Genomic DNA, 19,119 nt, shown 5'->3' with positions numbered 1-19,119 from the left:
GCACTTTTTCCCCTCCAAAAATGAAGGGGAAATGTGTGTGCGTCCTATGGGGCGAATGCAGGCTTTCGCTGAAGCCTGGAGAGAGCGAGGGGTCGGTGCGCACCGACCCCTCTCCCTCTCCCTCTCCAGGCTTCAGGAGAGCCCCAGCGCCAGCCCCACAAGCTTGGGGGACAGCGGGGAGGCGATAACGCCGCCACCCCGCTGTCTCCCGATGTGGTTTGGAGGCTGACGGTGGGGAGATGCGTGCTTCTCCCTGCCGCCAGCCCCGCAAGCTCAGGGGACAGCGGGGAGGCGCAGCGCACCTTCCCGCTGTCCCCGGACCTGGTCTGAAGGCTGGCGGCGGGGAGAAGAGCGCTTCTCCCCGCTCCAGCCCCACAAGCGCCTGGGGGAGAAATAATTATTTTTTTATTTTTTTTATTTTTATAATAATTTTTATTAATTTTCCAATTTAAAAATAAAACAACAACAACATACAAACATCAACAGAAACAAACAAACACACAAAATATCATTTCTTAACCTCATTTTCATAACCCTCCTTTCTCGGACTTCCCCATACCTCACCCTTTTTGCATCCTTGTTTTACAATTTTTCAACAACCCTTTTTACTAATTAAATTAAAACTTATTATCTTTCTCGATTTCACCTTAAATCATCATACAATTTCAGCTGTAATTCTGCATCTTCCTTCCCCTTGACATTTTAGCACTCCTCAATTTTATAACAGTCCTTTAGATATACTTTAAACTTCTTCCAGTCTTCCTCCACCGTCTCCTTCTCTTGGTCACGGATTCTGCCGGTCATTTCTGCCAGTCCCATAAAATCAATCACTTTCGTCTACCATTCTTCCAGTGTGGGTAGTTCTTGTGTCTTCCAATACTTTGCTAGAAGAATCCTTGCTGCTGTAGTGGCGTACATAAAAAAAGTCTTGTCCTTCCTTAACACCAATTGACCGACCATGCCCAAGAGAAACGCCTCTGGTTTCTTGTGAAAGGTACATTTAAGTACCTTCTTAATTTCATTATAAATCATTTCCCAAAAGGCTTTAATCTTTGGGCAGGTCCACCAAAGGTGAAAGAAGGTACCTTCAGTCTCATTACATTTCCAGCATTTATTATTGGGCAAATGGTAAATCTTCGCAAGCTTGACTGGGGTCATGTACCACCTATAAATCATTTTCATAATATTTTCTCTTAAGGCATTACATGCCGTGAATTTTATACCGGTGGTCCATAACTGTTCCCAGTCAGCAAACATAATGTCATGACCAATGTCCTGTGCCCATTTAATCATGGCTGATTTAACTGTCTCATCTATTGTATTCCACTTCAGCAACAAATTATACATTCTTGATAAATTCTTAGTATTGGGTTCTAACAGTTCTGTTTCTAATTTCGATTTCTCCACCTGGAAGCCAATTTTCCTGTCTTGTTTAAAAGTCTCCATTATTTGGTAATAATGGAGCCAGTCTCGTACCTTGGACTTTAATTTCTCAAAACTCTGTAGTTTAAATTCACCACTTTCTTGTTCTAAAATTTCAGAATATTTTGGCCATTTAGATTCTATGTTAAATTTCTTCACCTCCTTAGCCTCCATAGGTGATAACCACCTAGGAGTTTTATTTTCCAACAAATCCTTATATCGAATCCAAACATTATATAATGCTTTCCTAACAATATGGTTTTTGAAACCCTTGTGAACTTTAACCTTGTCATACCATATATACGCATGCCAACCAAACCTATTGTCGAATCCTTCCAAGTCCAGAATGTCTGCATTCTCAAGAAGTAGCCAATCTTTCAACCAGCAGAAAGCTGCCGATTCATAGTACAGTCTTAATAATTATTTTTTTTATTTCCCCCCCCAAAAAAACCAGGTGCATCCTATGGGGCGAAAAATACGGTAATAATTTTATTTGATTTTACAAATATAGGATTATAACAATCCAAATTACATATCCCTATTTAGAGATTTCTCCAAATCGCTGGACCTCCTACCTTCCCCTCCATGGATCCTATTGTCCACCTTCTCAACTGGATATTATTTCATAGTCCATATTTTATATCTTTCCATATTATCCATAATATTCGCTACATTACAAGTGTTATTAAAATCCTGCTAAGGTTTTCATCTGCTTACAGTGGTCTCCTAGATAAATTATAATTGTTTCCCATTCTTCGTTGAAGTTTTGGTCTTCTTGGTTCCTAAGCCGTCCGGTCAGTTTTGTCATTTTGGCATAGTCCAACAGCTTGGTTTGCCATTCCTCTCTGGTATGGACTTTGTTTTTTTAAAAAAATAATAATAATAATATTTATTCAAAGTTTCAAAAATACATAAATACAATAAAGAACAGAAAAACACAACAGAAAAAAGAAAAGAAAAAAAGAGAAAAAAAGAAAAATACACATCCCATATTACATCTTTTTATTTGCTTGTTTCTTAGACCTCCTCGCACCTCCCTTTTTGTATTCTGACTTAATTCGTTGTTTCAGCAAATTCTTCCCATATTTCTCAATTTTTATTTAAATAATTTGTTTTAACAATCTATCTTATTAATTAATTCAACATATCCTTTCCGTCTTTTACCATATTCTGTTATTCAATTTACCTTAATTTATTTAACCTTATCTTACCTTAAAAGCCTTAAAATTCAAAGTTTAAACCATATTTATACATAACTCCTTAAATCCTTTCTACTAAAGCCAGTTAGTTCCTTTCCAGCATTTTCCCTGATATTTCATTAATATTACACTAATTCCAAAAATAAAAAAAGAAATTTTTCCCTAGTTGTTATCCAACGTCCCTTCTTCCTGGTTTCGGGTTATGTCAGTCCTTTCTATACATTCCATCCAGTCCATCAATCTGGTGATCTTATATCTGAGGCCCTTAAGTCTCTTCTATGCCCCTTCTGCAGATTTTCTTGTTCTTGTTTGTAGTTGCACTCTTCCTTGTCTTTTGTTGGTTTCTTTCTTAATTTCTTCCCTTTCTCCTTGGGGAGTAGGTCTCCGGGGGATTCCAACCGGTAATAATCTCCATTTTCCTTCATCAAGCCAGCCCATTCCCCACAGTCCCGCTCCCTGTCATCATCTTTGTAATCCAAAAAGTGGTTGTCCAAAAGGTAATTGTCAACATGTTTCATAGTCCCACCAGATTTAAGAGCTTCCTTAACTCCAAACACTTCCAGGTACCCTCCGTTCAATCTTCCAATGCAATAACTTTTGCTCCTGCAGGACTTTGGATCTCTCCATTTGTGTTGCTTGGGGTGCTATCACAACCTCTTCCATCTTCCTCTGCCCTTGCACTTGCCCAATCAAACCAGTTTCCTGAATTGGTCGCTGTATATCTTCTTTATCCTTATTTCCTGTTAATTCATATTCACTGGCTACAGCAGTCATCAAGTCCAACTTCTCATTCATCAAATTCATCCTCTCATGCAACTGCTCCAGCAAAGCATTTGTTTTGTCAAGGGCAGAGACCAAAACATCCTCCCAATGCATTTCTATTCAAGGTCAAAAGACTGGTCCCACGATCTCAATCTCGCAGCTGTAACGTCTCCAAGTAAACTGCAGCAACAAACTGACAAGCTCCCTCTAGGGGACACAATTTCTATTTGTATCCATCTTTAAAAATGTATCCAACAAAAGAAAAAAGAAAATTACTTTCAATTTTCAAATACTTTGTTTCTTTAAAAAAGCAGAAAGCAGCATTGAAGTTAATTTGTTTCTCTTTTTTTGACCGTCTGTCAAAGTACTCCACTTTCAATCAATGAACATCTCCAACAGTTTCTGTCCTGACACCCCGTTCCCAGGCTTGAGACGATGGAAACTTATATTCCTTTACTCTCTCCTGCAGGCTTAAACAGTCAAATCCCCCCCCCCTTTTCTCCTGCTTTCCAAGGGGGTTTTATTGGTTGTAAATGCAGGAAAATTCAATCTTTAAAACAACTTTCCAGGCTCTTAGATTGTAAAGTTTTTGCTTCAGTCTATTTACAAAAAGCGGAAGGCGGACTTCCTGTTTAAACCTTCCCGCTTCAGTGCCTAATTCAAGAATTTCTTGGTCCAATTTTCCGTTTTTACTCACGGGTACTTGTTTAGAGTCCGAATGTCAACAGGAAAAAGTCAGCGCTCTCCGGCGATGGCTGTGCAGCTTCCCTCTGTGAAAGTAGCAATCGGTTCGCTGCACCGCGCTGCTCACCCCACTTCGCTCCGGAGCCCCAAAAAGGGGTTTCCCCGCGAGTAGGGGAGGCGCTCTTGGTGCTCTGCCGAACCCCACGTTCCCAGGCTCCTCCGCCTGGGATTTCTAGCGGGTCCCCACCTTCGCCGCAGCGGAAAGACCCACGGAGCCCGTTCCTCCAATCGGAGGAACTCCGCCATTCGCCAATGGCGCTAACCCGGAAGTCCCTCTCTGGTAGGGACTTTGTCTTCTTTCCATCTCTGGGCTAGTAGCATCTGCGTTGCTGTTGTCACATACACGAAAATTCTTTTCTGTTCCTTTGGAATGCTGGTACCTACAATTCCTAATAAAAGGCTTCTGCGTTTGTTTGTTTGTTTGTTTGTTTGTTTGTTTGTTTGTTTGTTTTTACAAAAGTTATTTTAAACATGTTTTTCAATTCATTATTTTGGTATTTCTTAGAACGGCCAGCTGGCAGGGAAACAGTTCAGGGCTAGGAGGTGCCTGGAGGAGCTGGTCCTGGAGCAGAGCAGATGGAATGAGCCCTGCTTCCTATCTCTCCCATTCAGGCAGCCTGATGGAATTACCAGGGAATAAGTTCCATTGCAAGAAAGCAAAGTGGCTGTCCAACGAGGCCTTACAAATAGCGGGGGAGAGAAGGCAAGCAAAATGCGAGGGAGATAGTGAAAGATACAGGAAATTGAATGCAGATTTCCAAAGAATAGCAAGGAGAGACAAGAAGGCCTTCTTAAACGAGCAATGCAAAGAAATAGAGGAAAACAACAGAATGGGAAGAACCAGAAGAATCTATTCAAGAAAATTGGAAATATTTCGTACAAAGATTACCATAATAATGGACAAAAGTGGTAAGGACCTAACAGGAGCAGAAGACACCAAGAAGAGGTGGCAAGAATACACAGAGGAATTATACCAGAAAGATATGGATGTCTCGTACACCCCAGGTAGTGTGGTTGCTGACCTTGAGCCAGACATCCTGGAGAGTGAAGTCAAATGGGCCTTAGAAAGCACTGCTAATAACAAGGCCAGTGGAAGTGATGGTATTCCAGCTGAACTATTTAAACTTTTAAAAGATGATGCTGTTAAGGTGCTACACTCAATATGCCAGCAAATTTGGAAAACTCAGCAGTGGCCAGAGGATTGGAGAAGATCAGTCTACATCCCAATCCCAAAGCAAGGCAGTGCCAAAGAATGCTCCAACTACCACACAATTGCGCTCCTTTCACACGCTAGCAAGGTTATGCTTAAAATTCTACAAGGCAGGCTTAAGCAGTATGTGGACCGAGAACTCCCAGAAGTGCAAGTTGGATTTAGAAGAGGCAGAGGAACCAGAGACCAAATCGCAAACATGCGCTGGATTATGGAGAAAGCTAGAGAGTTCCAGAAAGACATCTACTTCTGCTTCATTGACTATGCAAAAGCCTTTGACTGTGTCGACCACAGCAAACTATGGCAAGTTCTTAAAGAAATGGGAGTGCCTGATCACCTCATCTGTCTCCTGAGAAATCTCTATGTGGGACAAGAAGCTACAGTTAGAACTGGATATGGAACAACTGATTGGTTCAAAATTGGGAAAGGGGTACGACAAGGCTGTATATTGTCTCCCTGCTTATTTAACTTATATGCAGAATTCATCATGCGAAAGGCTGGGCTGAATGAATCCGAAGCCGGAATTAAGATTGCCGGAAGAAATATCAACAACCTCAGATATGCAGATGACACAACCTTGATGGCAGAAAGTGAGGAGGAATTAAAGAAACTTTTATTGAGGGTGAAAGAGGAGAGCGCAAAATATGGTCTGAAGCTCAACATCAAAAAAATGAAGATCATGGCCACTGGTCCCATCACCTCCTGGCAAATAGAAGGGGAAGAAATGGAGGCAGTAAGAGATTTTACTTTCTTGGGCTCCATGATCACTGCAGATGGTGACAGCAGTCACGAAATTAAAAGACGCCTGCTTCTTGGGAGAAAAGCAATGACAAACCTAGACAGCATCTTAAAAAGTAGAGACATCACCTTGCCAACAAAGGTCCGTATAGTAAAAGCTATCGTTTTCCCAGTAGTGATGTATGGAAATGAGAGCTGAACCATAAAGAAGGCTGATCGCCGAATAATTGATGCTTTTGAATTATGGTGCTGGAGGAGACTCTTGAGAGTCCCATGGACTGCAAGAAGATCAAACGTATCCATTCTTAAGGAAATCAGCCCTGAGTGCTCACTGGAAGGACAGATCGTGAAACTGAGGCTCCAATACTTTGGCCACCTCATGAGAAGAGAAGACTCCCTGGAAAAGACCCTGATGTTGGGAAAGATGGAGGGCAGAAGGAGAAGGGGACGACAGAGGATGAGATGGTTGGATGGTGTTCTTGAAGCTACCAGCATGAGTTTGATCAAACTGCGGGAGGCAGTGGAGGACAGAAGTGCCTGGCGTGCTCTGGTCCATGGGGTCACAAAGAGTTGGACACGACTAAACGACTAAACAACAACAAGAAGAAGTTCCATTGAACTCAGTGCAATAAGGGACCCCTGACCATTAGGTCCAGTCGTGTCCGACTCTGGGGTTGCGGCGCTCATCTCACTTTATTGGCCGAGGGAGCCGGCGTGGTGATGTGGCCAGCATGACTAAGCCGCTTCTGGCGAACCAGAGCAGCACATGGAAACGCCGTTTACCTTCCCACCGGAGCAGTACCTATTTATCTACTTGCACTTTGACGTGCTTTCGAACTGCTAAGTTGGCAGGAGCAGGGTCCGAGCAATCCCCGTTGCGGGGATTCAAACCACCGACCTTCTGATCAGCAAGTCCTAGGCTCTGTGGTTTAACCCACAGTGCCACCCGCGTCCCCAACATGCAGAATACTGCTCAATTAAGTAGCTATTGAGTGTTAAAAATGCAGGTTGTGGCCTTCCCTTTGCATACTACCCAGCTCCCCAAATTCTACACTTTGAAAATTTAGCACAATTCCACTTTGTTTGAAGCTCCAGGCACCCTCAGCTGCCCCCTCTAGGTGATAAAGGATGCCCTACGAAGTTGACTAAACACTGTAACTTCTCATTACCCACAGAACAGTTTAAGGCTTCCCTCTAGTGGCTAGAAATTGTCAAAAGGCATGTTTTGATGTGATTCAATGCAGAGGTGAACAGCCTTCCAGCTGGCAAGATCAACTTTGTTTTCTACCACACACCCATAACTGAAGCCAGGTACAAAAGGCATGCACTTAAAGATTTTGGAGGCTGGGAATTTGTCTCGAGTAATGGAACTGAGGTGAGTTCACAGTCCTTCCATCCAAATATCTGTTCCTGATCAGCTCCTTCCTCTCAGCTTTACTCATTTTAGCAGTATAATTTCAGGGGGAAGTTGTTTTGTTGTTGCCACAGCATATCACCCAGAGATCTACCAGTAGTTCCCAATCTATTTTGTTCCTGCCCCTGTGATGTAGCCCAAGTTCCTACATATTTTGGATATTTCTTGGCAGGGGGCCCTTGACAGTGTCTTCCTCAGGGGTCAGCAAACTTTTCCATCAGGGGGCCAGTCCACTGTCCCTCAGACCTTGTGGGGGGGCGGAGTATATATTTTTTTTGGGGGGGGGATGAATGAATTCCTATGCCCCCCAAATAAGCCAGAGATGCATTTTAAATAAAAGCACACATTCTACTCATGTAAAAACACGCTGGTTCCTGGACTGTCCCTGGGCTGGATTGAGAAGGCAATTGGGCTGGATCCGGCCCCCGGGCCTTATTTTGCCTACCCATACTCTTGCTCCTAAGGAAAGCATTGGGCTGAACACAATGCAATGCTTTCTCATAGAGGAGGTGCGGATCTGTGACTTGGGTAGTCCAAACCATCTGGTAGTCTGACCATCAGTTCCTTATGTGAAATTGTCAGGCTTGAATGAGGCCGACAGAATAGGTTGCAATGCCAGCTTGGCTCTGTGGGTTTGTGTGTGGTGCTTTCAACAGTTACTCTAGTTTGCAAAGTGGTTCACAGGCCCCTGAAGTCTGGCAAACCCTGGTGTTAGTGGTTAGAGTGCTGGACTTGGAATCTCATATTCAAATCTTTGCTGAGCTACAAAGGTAACTGGGTCACCTTGGGCCACTCACATGTCCCCAATTTAACCTACTTTGCAGGGTAAGATAAAATAAGGTGACTATTGAGTCTGCCACTCTTGAGCTCCTCAGAGGAAATGTGAGAGGTGATTGTGTTGAGAGATAAAGGGTGTGGGGAATATTCTGGCCCCTCACTCTGAGAATTTACACCTTCCTCTGAGAGTTGGAGAAGATTAAAATCTTGTAACCACAGGCTAGTTGCTGTGAGATCCAGCTGTCTTCTCTATGCCCAAATGGGGCTGAGGCAGGAACTCAGTTCCTCTCACATTTTAAAGTGAACCCTACCTAATTCACACATCCCAAAACAAGAATTGAATAAAAATGCATCTATCTTTAGAAATTCTCCAGTTCTCCAACTAAAACATGTATATTAGGGGAAAGAATATTGGCGAGAACTATGCACAAAAATGCATCTAGGGAAATCTGCTTGGGGGGAAAAGTGCATAGGGAAAATTTGCAATAAAATGCTAACAGATTTTCATGAGGACTTTAAAAAACACACCCACACATTGCAAAAATATGTATAGCAAAAATAGTGCTCCATCAGTGTTAGATTGATTTGATAAACATGAACTATCAGAGTGTCAAATTTAACATAATACAGTAGATAATAAACAATTGTCCAAGTTCTTATTTGTTCATCAACCATCAGGACAATATTCAACCACATAGTGCCTTTGCTTTATTGTAAATATGCAGACTGCATATAGATTACATATATGTTTGCGATAATCAACATTTGTAAATAAAAATTTGTTATAAATATGAAAAAAATCACAAACTGGTGTAGACATGCGGCAAACTGAGCTGAAGAATGGGAGCATAAGAAACTGAAGTTGAGAGATTGGATCATCTGTCGGTGTCTCTTGGCTTTTCATTTTTCCAATTTGAATTTATGTTCCCCACATTTCCACATCAACTTGCAATTATTATTATTTTTAAAGGCCCTCATGAAAACCCAGCAGCATTTTAGTGTGAATTTCTCCTGATATGCATATTTTTCTATGCAACTTTGCCAAATGTATGCACTTTTACAAAGCAATTTCCCCTAATAGAGCTTTATGTTATTTTCACTAATATACATCAATATGCCAGTTACAGAAAGGTAGCCGTGTTGGTCTGCCATAGTCAAAACAAAAAATTCCTTCCAGTAGCACCTTAAAGACCAACTAAGTTAGTTCTAGGTATGAGCTTTCGTGTGCATGCAATATGCACACTTTACCTTAGTATATGCATTTTTGTACACATTACTCGGCTAGTGAATGGCAATGCAAAAAGCAGGTTTTGAAGATGGCTTCTGCTCATGTATTGTTTTGGAAAATGTGAATTAGGCCTGTTCACTTTTACATGTGGACTGAATCAAATTCCTTCCCCTCCTTATGAGTTCCAAGCCACTTTTTGCATGGACACCCGACCCACCAGCTCGGCTCCTTAGACAGCTCCAAATGTCAGTCTTCAGCTGCTCGATCCTTGCAGTCCACTCCGGCCCAGGTAGCAGCTTTGGTTCCAGGCCCGGCTTTCCCGCAAGCTTTGTGGGTAGGTGTTTCCTCTCTCTCTCTCTCTCTCTCTCTCTCTCTCTCTCTCTCTCTCTCTCCCCCCCCCCCCCCCCCGCTTGACTCAGCCTTAGCTCTCCTGCTAGGGCTGTTTCTGAGCTGCATTGAGAAAGTACAAGGCAGGCAGAGGAGGAAGAGGAAAGTGGGGATGACTCAAGAGAGCAAACTTCTGCTTTGCTCGAGAAAGAGCCGGGGAGGCTCCTCCAGGATCCTTCTGCTGCCACAGTGACACTCAGTCGCGCACACCCCACCATCCTCTGGCCGGCTGGGTCTTGCAGGGTAGGGACCCCACCTGGGCAGGTAACTTCCTCCTTCTCCTTTCCTGTTGGCAAACGCTTCGGGCGTGAGTCCCACCTTTGCAGGAGCATATGGGAGAGCTGAGACAGGATCCGGGAGGGAAGGAACTGTGTAATATGCTGCGGAGTTGGTTTGGCTCTCAAGTTTCTGCTTGTCTCTCCGTCTCCCAGATCCTGTTCAGCTGCGAATACCTGTTTGGGGAGTGCCTGGAGGGAAGCGTACGTATATTTGTGTGTGATGGCCGCTTGCCCATGCTGGTTGCCCGAGAGCTACAGTATACATATGCTTTGCCCGCGGTGCAATTTCAGTCATTTTAGGCTTGGATTTAATGGGGGGTTTTTTTCTTTTTCTTTTTTGGAAAGGTGGACCCCCCTTGTTACTTTACTTCACTGGTTTCAAAATGGGATTAGCCAGCGTTCTTGTGTTTCCGGGAGCCCCCCTGCTCACTCTGCATGCTGTGGGACCCTTTTGCCACAAAATCCTGCCCTACCCTGCCCCGTTCTCCTGTTTTGATACCACTCAAAGGCGCCACACTTCCCCCTTCGCATGGAGCACCCAAGAAGATTGGCAGGGCAGGGGGTGTTTGTGTGAAAGAACGGTCGGTTTGCAGACCCAGCTCCCAAGTGATGGAGTCCCACTGAGAGAGGGGTCTCCTAAGGGGGTCCCCAGGCACCTCAGAGCTAGTGGTTCTGCCAGGGTGGGACTGTGGGGCAAAAGTGTAGAGCCCCCACCTGAGCAGGAGCAGGAGAGTCTCCAATCACAGCAGGGCCAATTTTACAATTTTAGTCTCTGAAGTCAAGGGGAAGGTATAGCTCAGTGGTGCAGCGTCTGCCTTGCATGCAGAAGGTCTTGGGACTCCCGTTCTGAAATCCTCAAGAGCAGCTGTCTGCCAGTGCAGAGAGTACTGAGCTAAATGGACTGTTGGACTGGCTCAGTGTAAGGCAGCTTCCTGTGTTCCTTTGTAACCATTTTGAAGTAAGTGAAGGAATGCACATTACTATTTAAAGCTTCCCGGCCCCAGTCGGGAGACCATTGGCTCTAGAGTCTAAAATTACCAAAGTGCACTGCTGTCCCAGAGGTGACACATGCGCAACCCCAATAAAAATAGCAAAGGCAGTGAACTGGCAGTAGCTAGACCATCCATCCCTTTGCATTCAAGATGCCTGTGCTTTTAGCAGCTGGCAAAAAACGGAGCGTTTTGTTCAGCTTTCATTTTCATGCAAAGTTACTTGATTTGCAATTCCTGAGTGAAGGCGTAGCTGTCCTTCAAAATGCATACTTCTCTGAATTTTTGTAGAGCAGTTTGCCAAACCAAAAAATGCAGAGATTGGTGAAAATGATGTACGAAACTGCTCTGCATTAGAGGGAAAGATTAGCAAAAAGCTTATGTTAGATAAAATTGGGCACCAAACTGCATATTTTAGGAGAAATTGATGTGAAAATGCATATGGATTTTGTGCAGATTTTTGTGGGGGAAATGGCCAATTGGTACAGAAACAGGGTGAACTGAACTTGAGGTTGGTAAAATGAGAGCATGAAAGAATCCAAATTTGACAGATTCACGTATCCCTAGACGGGAATCAAACATGGAGTGCTGTTGCCTGTCATCACCCCCTTTGCTCTGAAACAAGTTGCTCCTGGACAGTAATGTTTTTTCCTCACAAAATGTGCAACTGCTTGACCAGGCTCCATGAGCTGTTAAAAACAGAGACTGTAGTGTCCCACCCCAGAGTTGGGTGCAGATAGATAAAGGAAAGTGCAATGGGGTCAAACAGCACTAGGTTCCTTCTCCTTAGGTTAGTCGGAATTTGGAGGGACGTGAGCTGTCTTAAAGCAACAACTACTGCTCGTATTTGGGGAGAATGTTCTCCTTTTAATATTTTTCTTGTCTCGTTCCCTGTTTGATAGCCTCAGAAAGTAAACAAGGGCACCCTTAACTTGCAGTCCCTCCAATTAAAATTGGCCTTTATCTGTTAATCAACTAATTGTTTAATTGATTAATCCAATTAAAGTTGGCAACCCTCATGTTTAATACCCTGAACTCATTTGTATGGGGTGTGTGCTGTATACAAATGTATATATGGCTGAGGGTGTTCTTTGTTTGGCTAAGGTGTACCTGTGTGTCCAACAGGTGGAGTTTTGTAGGTGCTTTTAGTGTGTCACGGGCTATTTGCAAAAGTTTGATCAGCTTGTGCATCTGATTGTTTTTGTTTCTGCTGTGCTCTTCTGTATTTTGTGCACTGTATACTGCTTATTTTCCTGTATCCCGCCCACAATAGTGGCTGAGCACCTCTCTCTTGTTTCCATCGGAGACAGAAATAGAACCACAACCTGAACATATTTAGGAGTGTGGTAAGACTTCAGCCACATTGGTTCCTTGTGTGAGGAGGAGGCATGTTTGTTTGTGTCTGTAAAGGTCCTAGTTCTTCAGAAGAACTCTGGTCCTTGAGTTTGTTTCTGGCAGTTTCCTCAAGACAGTAGTCATCTTTGCCTTCAAGGGATGCTCATGGTAGCACAATCATTTGAGACCGAGGGAGCCTGCTTAGCTCAGTTGGTTAGAGCATGGTGCTGATAACGCCAAAGTTGCAGGTTCGATTCTCAGTATGGGACAACTGCATATTCTTGCATTGCAGGGGGTCGGACTAGGTGATCCGCAGAGTCCCTTCCAACTTTACGATTCTATAATCTCCCACACTTCCGCTTGTCGTGTGATGAGTAAGCATGGGTCTGAGAGCTTTCCTGTCAATATTTCTAGGCTCGGGTCCTAGCAGTTTTCCGTTTGCCCCGCCGATTTCCTCAGAAAAACCTGATTGACATTTGCACTGATTTCGCAGAAAGCAGTGGGATTCCCTGGAAGGGAAGTGGCAGGGCAAACAGAAGTCTGGACGAGCCCTAATATTTGCTGATTATCTGGGACTACAGTGGTATCTCTGGTTATGAACTTAATTCGTTTTGGAGGTCCGTTCTTAACCTGAAACCGTTCTTAGCCTGAGGTACTACTTTGGCTAATGGGGCCTCCTGCTGCCGCTGCGCCACCAGCACACAATTTCTGTTCTCATCCTGAGGTAAAGTTCTTAACCCGAGGTACTATGTCTGGGTTAGCAGAGTCTGTAACCTAAAGTGTTTGTAACCTGAGGTGTTTGTAACCCGAGGAACCACTGTACTGGTTGCTGAATTGTAACACTTGGACTGCAGGTGTTTTATAAACCTAAAAGCATGTATGTACCCTGGAGTTGTTGGTTTTTTAATGAACAGTCATGACTTTAGTCACTGTGAAATTTGAAGCATTGCTTTTAACTACCTCAGTGTTTCTCAGACTTGGGATCCCAGCTGTTGTTGGACTACAACTCCCACCATCCCTAGCTAGCAGAACTGGTTGTCAGGAGTGATGGGAGTTGTAGTCCAACAACAGCTGGGGGGGCAGGACCCAAGTTTTTTTTTTTTAAAAAAATGAGGTAGTTAAAAGCAATGCTCCAAAACATGTTTGGCCTTGGCTACATTCACACCATACATTTAAAGCACTAGGATAACACTTTAAACAGTCATGGCTTCCTGAAAAGAATCCTGGGAGTTGTAGTTTGTTAAGGGTGCTGAGAGTTGTTAGGAGGCCCATATTCCCTTCACAGAGCTACAATTCCCATAGTTCACTGTGAAGTTGATTGGGAATTGTAGCCTTGACTGTTTAAAGTGGTATCACATTGATTTAAATGCCATATTATATAGAATGATGATCCCTTTCTAGCATAACAGCTTCTTGTTTCTAAATCACATGGCCTTGTCTAAGCTGGTTCTTTCTTGGTTGTCTGAACACAAAAATGCTGAGCTGCTGCCTTTCATCTCTTACTTAAGTGCCTATCAAGATATGAAATGTTACTTTAATGTGTTTGAATTCTTAAAAAAAAATATTTGCAAAGGTAACAAAAACAAGAAAAGAAATGTGTTTGAGTTGCAGCAATGCCATAATACATACAAACATATCCAGTTAAGGAGCTGGGACTGAACAACGGGAGCTCACCCAGTTGCAAGCTGTCTGCAGAAAAATGCCGTCTCCCTCAGCCTATAGAGTGGGATGAGTGCCGCAACCCCAGAGTCGTCCGCGACTGGACCTAACGGTCGGGGGTACCTTCACCTTTACCTTTTTATCCAGTTAGGATTTAAGGTAACATCCACTTAACTGGCAATAGGCCCTATGGAGCTTGGGGGGGGGGGATTTAGGCCTAATCTGCAGTATGCTTTTAAAGCAGTATTATGCCACTTTAAAACACCCATAGCTCCCCCCCCCCAATAATCCTGTGAACTGTCATTTGTTAAGGGTGCTGCAAGTTGTTAGTAAACCTCTGTTCCCCTCACAGGGCTACAATCAGCGGTACCTAGTGACAGTGCCCCCCCCCAATCACTTTACCACACACCTTTGTGCCAGAAGGATGGGAAACTTCTGCATTTGATCTCACTTCAACAGCAGCGGTTTGTCACCATGTAAATAAACTGTATGTCATAAACCCCATCGTAGGATAGACTTCAGTGTATACAACCTATTAATCACTCCTGATTTTTATGAAAGGAAACTTGATGAGCCATTGTGGCATAGTGGTTAGAGTGCAGGACTAGGACCAGGGAGACCAGGGTTCAAATCCCCCACTTGGCTATTGTTATAAGAAAAAACTGCTCCTTTCCCCTTATGGGGTACCCAAGAGCCCATATAAAGTCCTTTTGTAGGTTTAAGGCAGGATTTGGGAGCGAAGAGACAATGGGGAGGGTTTTCCCATTTCCTCCCTCCTTGCAGAGAAACATTTGAGGTCAATTTGGGAGAGACAAAATGGTTTCAGGACTTTTTTCCTGTACTGTTTCAGACATGCAGTTTATATATTTATATATGTGTTTGCTTGGTACATTTATTTATATCTTAGGCCTTATAATTCTCGTAACACCATGAAAACAACTTGCATACAAAAATGTCTTATACTGTATTAGGGGAAGGGGGTGTGGACTGCTTGCAGTGTGTGTATCAGTCACAATTGTATATACAAATGTGTATATCAGGCTAAAATGCTGACAAATTTTCATGGGGATTTAAAATAAATAAATGAATATATTGCTGAAGAAATGTGGCGAGTTGGATTTAGGATTGGAAAGACAAGAAACTGCAAGAACTGTTCATGCTGCCATTTAAAAGATAACTTGAGTTTAATGAGCAAAACAGATTCCTGGTGTGATTTTATTTCTTTAAAACTAGAAAATAGCTTAAGGCTTAAGAGTGGTTCGGAGAGGCTTACAAATAATCAAGCAATCAATAAATGAGAGTCTCTGCCCTCAGATTTGCAATTTAAAAAAAGACGCAGCACTGAAGGAAAATGGTTTAGGAGAAAAGAGAGAGTGGCAGCGAAGCAAAGTTATCAGTTGCAAGTTGTTCTAATGAACAGCTAGAGTGGAGCAATTCAGGGAAGGAGGCACAAAAGGTGCTAGATTCTTAGCTGTGCCCATAAGGTGGCCCTGCTGCATCCCTTTTCCTCCTTCCTCTGCTGCACCCTGATGGAATGGCTGCTGCCAGGTTTGGGCTGAATATGATTCAGATGGATTGGGGAGGACAAGCTGAGACCTGCTGCAAGCTGCACACTCCTGAAGGGAGTGGGGAGAAGATCAAGGGAGAGAAGGGTTGGATCTCTTTTGCAGGTGGCTGGGGATGAAGCCTGCAAAACAGCCTGACAGCCGCCAATCTGCCTGTGGGGCACTTGTTAACACAGGGTGGCAAGGGAGGGAAATGGGGAATTCCTTCTTCCTGTCCCAGGGGAATGAGTCCCTGAGGGTGGAAAGCAGGCTGAGCTGGGCTGGTTCAGAGTTGAATGTTGATTTTCTGGGAAGAGCTATAGGCAAATCCCGGACTGGATTTCTGGGTTGGAGTAGAGACCCGTTTCCTTGTTCCTTGGCGGGGCAAGGCACTCCTCCATCCTCAAAACAGTGGGCAGGCCGGCCTGCCTGCCTTTCTTGGGGACGAGGCATATCCCATTCCACAAGCCAAGCTGTTTACTCAAAATACCATTATGCAAAGTCAGGCATTTATGACCACAAACTATTTGCAGAAACGTTTGCATGCCTTTATTGTAGATGGAAGTGTTTGAAACGTGTTGGGTTGTGTGTGGATATGGTGGCCTATGAGTTGCAGGGCAGAGAGAAAAGCAGTTGAAGGAGCTGTGTGTGTTTAGCCCACAGTGTGTCTTTTAACAGAGGGGTTGGGAGCCTCTGGCCTGGGGGCTGAATGTGGCCCTCTAGGACTGTCTATCTGGCCCTCAGGACTCTCTCCAGGCCCTACTGGCCCCATTCTGTGCCTTCCTTGAGTTCTTTCGCCTGGCTGACCTGTGATAATGCCTGTGGCTTGGCTGAGTTGTGCTTGCAGAAACTCCCTGCTCTTGCCCAGCTTGGATGTCACCTACGGTGCATAGGGAAGAGTCCCACCCATTTCTCTGCCCACTTTTGTCTCTGCCCATTCTGCTTTTCCTCTGGACCCACCAACCACTGGAATGTTGCCCCAAAAAAGTTACGTATTAGAGATGTAGCCCTCAGGCTGAAGAAAAGTTCAGATGGAACATACAGAAGCCAAAAAAACAACAACAGCAGAAGGTTTCTCCTGATCTGTCGTCATTTGATGCTCTCTCTGCTACTGGCACATAGTGTTAACCTGAAGGAGCAGAAATAATTGTGAATGCTGCTTTATAAAAATGGAATAAACGTGTCTGCTCCACCCCTTACTCATCAAGCACTATACCTGAGCAGCCAGGTGCAACCAGGCTGTCTCCTGAACCACCAGGTATTGCCCTTTGCCCTCTGGTATTAGGTGCCACAGCTCTCCAGTCAACCCTCTCTCTGTTTGAGAGAGCTTTGGCAGAAGTTTTGGGCAAGGGAAAAACAACCAAGACTGGCTTCTTTTTTTTGTCAAGCAAGCCGGTTGCCTCATTCTGGAGATAATGATATTTCTGGCTGTTTCTTATGCAACCTTCCTCCATCCAGTTGCCCAAGAATGCACCATATCTTTCCCAACACAAGCTTCAGAGGGAAGCTAGAAACTAGATTGCTGACTGTCCGAGAGGAGGTGGATGGGGGCCGGGGGAGGTGACGTAGTCTTAGATAAAATGTGGTTTATATAACCCAGGGCCAGGGGTGTGGAACCTCAGGGCTGCGTGGCCCTTGGAAAACTTCCCCAATCACATTCTCTCCTCCACTGGCCCCACCCCTCAGTATGTAGACTATAGCCTACAGGGCAAAGGAAACATTCACATTTATTGCTCTGCCCACTTTTGCGTGTGGCCCTCAGAAGATTGTACAGAAGGGAATGTGGCCCTCATGCTGAAAAAGGTTTCCCATCTCTGTGAATAACCTATAGTAATGAAACAGCACTGCCTGTTTATACTCCGTTCCCCTGAAATTTCTTGCCACCTATTGCAAACAATGAGTACTGTCCTGACCCAAGACATTTTTTCTGCACCAAATTCCCCGCTCCTGGCAAGGGGTGGGGGGCTGTCCATTACCCCTTGCTCTGAAAAAAAATCCCGGATCTGTACTTCCTTGCATCTCACCATATCCTACCCACTGCTACACTACAGATTATAGGACTGGGCCTATGCTACAAATGATCAGAATCTCTGTATCTTGGCATTCTTGACCAAAGTGATTTTGAAATGGGCAGGTTTAGTAATTAACAGACCCCCCCCCCTTAATAGGAAACACCTGCCGCAATGTCTTTGTGATCACCTGCATAATTGCTAAGCAGTGAGGCAAAAGTTGGAACATGGACAAACCTTTTTGTTTAGTGCCTGAACGCTCTTTAAATAACAAGCAATGTTTAACCGTGTCTTTGGCTTGAACCTGAACCGGAGAAATGTTGTGGGAAGAGAGCAGCAGACTGGAAGCTGTGAGCTGAGCCCGTGTGTGTGTGTGTGTGTGTGTGTGTGTGTGTGTGTGGAGGGAGAGGCTGTGTTTGTGCAGGGTGTGATTCCTTGCACAGAGTAAACTTCAGGTGGCTGTAAAAAAGGAAAAGAAAAAGCCCATTGAAATCTCTCCAGCATGCAGGTGTGTGTGTTTGCAAGTAGAAATTCCCCAGAGTTCCATCCTGGACTTGGGCAAGGGCTAGGCTGAAAATGAAGGGAGTGCATGTGTCTGCGAGGGACTGAAGTGGTAGCAGTCTGGCAAAGCTTGCCCAGCTTTCCTGGGGAACCACAGACCCAGGAGCTGAATGTGGCCCTCCAGAAACTCTCCATCTGGCCCCTGGAACTTTCTCCAAGCCGCACCTCTCCCTGGCCCTCTTGCTTGTCTGGAAAGGGGGGGGTCTAGCCCATTGTACAAAGGTAAAAGTTGCATTAGTTGCCCCACCCACTTTTGCCTCTGTCCACATGTGCCTCCCAAAAGGTTGCTCAGGAAAGAATGCAGATCTTGGGGTATAAAGTTGGGCCTCCAGACCTACTCTAGGCTTAGGAATCACTTATAACACCCCAAATATGGAAAGAAATTGAATGTGACCCTAAAAGTAATCCTACTTTCATAACATCTGAGCTGAGGGTCACCCAATAAAGCTGAATGGTGGGAGATTCAGGACAGGCAGAGAGAAGCCTTTTTTCACACAGCCCTCGGGATGGTCTCAATTTTGTTTCTCCGCTTTCCAGTCTTAAATTAAATTCTCCACGTGCTGCAGAAATTTGCATAATAATATACATATATATTTAATCCCTCCTGAAAATTAACCAGCATTTTAGTGTGGATTTTTGGCTTTGGGAAGGCAGTGCAAGGGCTCTGGGATGCTGCCAGAGCCATCACAGCTTTTGCACAGATGTGGTGGGAATAAATAAATCGAGAATGGGTTTCCTCCGCTCTCCATTTGTTTATTTATATCCCACCCAGCCATGCAAAGTTGTGGCTGTGTAAGTAAGTACCTACAACACCCAGGATCAAAAGCAACATGACTCTGAATGGCAGTTAATGGGCAGCCATT

At 44.3% G+C, this 19,119-nt stretch overlaps 1 protein-coding gene across 3 annotated transcripts in view; it reads left to right on the top strand.

Moving 5' to 3' along the window:
- Nucleotides 1-9,885: 9,885 nt before the first annotated feature.
- Nucleotides 9,886-19,119, top strand: part of SYTL1 (synaptotagmin like 1) — a 33,600-nt gene continuing 24,366 nt past the window's right edge. For 2 of the 3 annotated variants that reach the window (XM_081869123.1, XM_081869121.1), the window contains exon 1: nt 9,886-10,145. The gene's annotated coding sequence lies outside the window, so the exon portion shown is untranslated. Of the gene's footprint in view, nt 10,146-10,312; nt 10,361-19,119 lie in introns of all 3 variants that reach the window. The other variant, XM_081869122.1, reaches the window with a different exon arrangement.

The sequence above is a fragment of the Podarcis erhardii genome, assembly GCF_964252035.2.
Source record: "Podarcis erhardii genome assembly, chromosome: 7".
NCBI classification, from domain to species: Eukaryota; Metazoa; Chordata; class Lepidosauria; order Squamata; family Lacertidae; genus Podarcis; species Podarcis erhardii.
The sequence above is the reverse complement of the archived record's forward strand: the minus strand, read 5'-3'. Positions and strand labels throughout refer to the sequence as shown.